We start from the raw sequence: 4,960 nt of genomic DNA, 5'->3' as shown, positions 1-4,960 counted from the left end.
TGCCACCCCTTCTGTGACATGGGACCTCGGTTTTTGTGGTCTCATCCAAAGGATCGCCCCATTTAGTCGCCTCTCACGACAAGCAAGGGATACTAAGGACCTATTTTAACCCGGATCCCCACGGGATCACACTTGTTATCTCTGTGGATTGATTGATTGAGGTTTTACGCCGTTTTGTTTTAACGATATACATACATATATTGGATAAAACAAAAACTGTAAAACGGGTGAAAAGAGGGTATTGCACCGAAACGAGAATTTTCCCTAATCGGAGCTCCGCGCCAGCACTCGTGACGTAGAACTGACCTTCATCCATATTGATACTCTTATTGCGTATTTTCCATTGAAATACCTGTAGGATTCCCCAGTACTAAGGGCAAGCCTAATACATTTTATGTGTCAATACATTATACATGTACATGTAGTCTAAACATAATTTTTTAAAAACGTGAAAATTGAATTATCTTTTTTTCCCTTCTGAGTGTCAGATACAATGGATACGGTTACCTGTTACGAATATATCAAATATTTGATATTCTGCACTACTACAGTCTCAAAGATCTTATACTCCTGTGTATTATTTTGACAACTGTATATAACTCTGACCGGAAAACAAAATATGGGAAGTTTGATACGCATTAATAAAGTTCAACATAATTCTAAGTACATGCACCTGCAAACGTTGATTCACCATTATAGCAATTTGCTACTGCAATACATATCATCTTATCCACTTACTGTTTAACGGTTATTTACCTTGTTTGGCCTTAAAGGGTTTCTTTTAAAACTTTGCAAAGTTCACAACGGTTTTTCGTAAAAGGCACCATGCCTTTGTCAGCATCCTTCACTCAGAAAAACATACAAGTTCTCGTTAGCAACCTTGACTATTAAAACACAGGCATTACAAGCTGTATTCGGCGTGTTTGTTGCGAGTCCTATTCATAAACTAAACAATGTCCAGGTTGGAAGCTTATTTTCAACTCGGCACATTGAAATAAACAGAGATTTGACATGAAACATTTTAGAAAAACTAGAAGTGTGTTTCAATTAAGAAAAAAATCCAGATGGAAAGGTAATATGAAAAAAAAAATTGTGTTTGTGAGGGATTCGAACCAGGTCGTTTTAAAACAGAATATATCGTTACGTATAAAAGTCGATGACCTTACACACTTAACCAAGCAGTAGACCATACATTACCAAATAAAATTAACTTACAGGTGAAGATGAAAATAATATCAGTGAAATCGTTTCAAATTTTTTGAAATTTACACAAAAAAATGCCCTTGTGAAACAAAATTTCAAAGCGACAGTTAATTTTAGAGGAAACCTTGAAGAACATGTTCATGCTAAATTGATTTTGTTTCAAGGGGGCAGTTTTTCTGAAATTCGGGGATACATGTACCCCTCTATTTCAACGCTAAAATCATATAAATCGCTTATTGCTTGATTTAAATTCGAATTGATTTGACTGAGTTTTGTCAATACACATCTTTTAAACTTACTTTCAAAATTGTTTGAATCCGGACATAAGTACAAATTAATTTTATCGATCTTTCATGCAACACCTTAAGGGAAATTAACACGAGACGTGCAAAACCTTCTTTAGAACTTTTTGATTAAACAATTTTTTCAGCCACAAAACAAAGTCCTATCCAAACCCTTTCAAAATTTGAATCGACAAGATTTTTTTTTTTTCAGCTGGAGCAGTTGGAATAATAAATGTATGATTCCGGGAATGGTCGCGCTTGCTATCTCTATAGATGAAACTGCCTAACATAAAAATAAAACATTAGAATGATTCTTAAAAAGCAACGCAATGGAAAACTTTTTCTACTATCTGTGTATACATGTGCATCAGCTAGTGGACATCAGGCATTGCACGGTCATTACAATTTATAAGATATAACACTAATTTGGCAGGAAGAGGGATAATCCTATTTTTGCACGGGGAAAGTTTCTGAAGAGTATGATGTGTATACATGTATATTGAGGCTGTCAGAAATTGAATGAACACACTACATCTATATACTCAACATATTGTATCCATACCAATGTAGAATTATGACTCTATGATTTTGTGTTCGCATGCGGTAGAAGTCAGGCGTTATGAGAACTGACTTATGAAAGATTATGATCAATACAGACGAAGAGGGTGTTGCACCGAAGCGTGAATTTTCCCTAATCGGAGCTCTGTGCCAGCACTCGTGACGTAGAACTGACCTTCATTTATACTCATTGCGTATTTGCCATTTAAATACCTGAATGATTCCCCAGAACTAGGGACAATCCTAAAACAGTGTATGTGTCAATACATTATACATGTCATCTAAAGATAATTTTTGAACTCGTGAAAATTAAATTGTCTTCTTTTTTTCTGAGTATCAAATAAAATGTATACGAATACATGTTACGAGTGTATCAAATATCTAATATTCTATACTACTACAGTCCAAAAGCTCTTATACTCGTATGTATCATTTTCTACAACTGTACATGACTCTGACCGCAAAACAAAATATGGGAACTTAATACGCATTAATAAAGTTCAACATTATTCGAAGTACATGCACCTGTAAAAATTGATTCAATATAGCAATTTGCTACTGGAATACATATAAACTCAAACTGTTTAACGGTTATTTACCTTGTTTGGCCTGAAGTTTTTCTTCCGAAGCTTTGCATAGTTCACAACGGTTTTTCGTAAAAGTCACCATGCCTTTGTCAACAACTGTCATTCAGAAAAACATACAAGTTCTCGTTAGCAACCTTGACTATTAAAACACAGGTATTGCATGCTGTATTCGGCGTGTTTGTTGGGAGTCCTATTCACAAACTAAACAGTGTCCAGGTTCGAAGCTTATTTCAAACTCGGCACATGGTAATAAACAAAGATTTGACATGAAACATATATAAAAAGTAGAAGCATGTTTCTATTAAGAAAAAAAAAATCTAGATGGAAAACGTAATATGAAAAAAAAACGTGTTCGTGAGGGAGTCGAACCCAGTCGTTTTAAAAATATAAAACATCTATACATATAACAGTCGACTATATCCGCTGGACAACGCAGTAGAACCATAAATTACAAAGGAAAATTAACGTACAGGTGAAGTTGAAAATAATGCCAGTGAAGTCGTTTCGATTTTTTTAAATTTGCAAAAAAAAAAAAAAAAAAAAAAAAAAAAAAATGCCCTCGTGAAACAAAATTTCAAAGCAACAGTTTTTTAGAGGAAAACTCGAAGAACATGTTCATGCTAAATTTGTTTTGTTTCACGTAGGCAGTTTTTTTTCTTCTGAAATTCGGGGATACCCCTCCATTTTAGCGCTAAAATCATATAAAGCCCTTATTGTTTGATTTAAACTCGAAATATTTGGCAAATTTTGTCAATACACGTCTTTTATACTTATTTTGAAAAATTATTGAATCATATCTTTTATGATTAAATCAATTCGTACTGATTTGAGAAACTATTTCTGGGTGTAGTGAGTCACCTTAATTAACTAAATTAATGTGTCATTGTATAAATTATTTTCACGTCATAATTTCTTGCGTGATTGGACGTATGCGAGTTATTTTCATTATATTTGTAGATCACCGCGTGCGTGTATGTATACATATCCAAACCATAATTCCAATGAACAGATAACTTCATAAATATAATCTGCCTTTGGAGTCTTTCTGAACTCAGGAAAAATTATTATACAACACTATTAACCTCGATACATACGAACGATACAGCCCATCACTAACACTATTACATGATCCCCAGACAAAGTGGCCATGAACTTCACAATTTTGACAGTGGCTTGTTTAATATTAAAAGTATGTACCCAGTGTGGTCACTTGATGTTCAAAAGTCAAACAGAGCTTTAATGAAATAACACATATTCACTAAATGAGCTTACAGCTCCATCCCAGCGACAGAACCCTGCTTCAATAGAACAATGAAGTTCACAATTTAGCTAGTGACTTTTTTCTTCATCATTGGTTATTTGATATCCAAGAGTCAAGAGGAAGATTTTGATAGAGACAATGCATTGTCGTTCAGTGAGTCAGAATTCTCTCATCTCCTAGGATCCGATACGATGATCCAGCAGAGGTCATGGATTTCACATTTGTGGTAGACAGTTTTCATCTTACTATTACCATGTGCTTAATTCGATCTGTTGATATCTAGGAGTTAAACAGAAGACTTTGAAAGTAATGATAGGAGTTATGAGATTGGTCACTGTTCGTTATCTTCACCTTTTACTATAAAACCCCGCTCAAGCACTGGAGCGCCTGATCCACGGCTCATGAATTTCAAAAAAGTATCAACGTGGTTGCTCGATGTCCATAAGTTAGGAAGAAAAGGATTGTTAATGAAAATAAAACATTTTTACAATATGATCCATTCAGCCCATTTAGTACCAGAACCCCTTAGAAGGGAGAAATGAATCTCACCATGACTACACACATAGTTCGTGTACTTCTTTTAGTTTTCAGAATGTTTCAAGTTTTGACTCCGTCTCTCAGATCCCTTGGTGTTCGATGGCCATGGAATTTACAAATTTGTTTCTAGTTCCCCATAAATGAAAGGTGAAGATGAATGTTCAATCCCAAAATATAACGAAGAATGACCCTGATTTGGATTGTGTTTAATAGAGGACATGTCACGACGGACAACCACCGATGAGAATTGAATAATTTGACCTAAACTGTTGTGGAAGCATCGTTGCTCTTGCCCTGTGGTTCTGCTGGAGATTTCTGGAGAAAACCCATTGATTTATTTTCTTATTGTTACTCATTACAAAATGATGTGATCTTTGGCATTGTTCAAGAAAAGTCCTGATTGGTCGGAAATGATCCAGTGGTTCTAAAGAAGAAAATATGAACATCTGTGCAAAACACACATCAGTCGAAATGAATATTGATTTGAAAATTACAGTTTAGTCTTTGCCTCACATATAAAAGAGAGTGAA

Source organism: Ostrea edulis, chromosome 7 (assembly GCF_947568905.1).
Source record: "Ostrea edulis chromosome 7, xbOstEdul1.1, whole genome shotgun sequence".
NCBI lineage: Eukaryota > Metazoa > Mollusca > Bivalvia > Ostreida > Ostreidae > Ostrea > Ostrea edulis.
Note: the sequence above shows the minus strand (reverse complement) of the source record.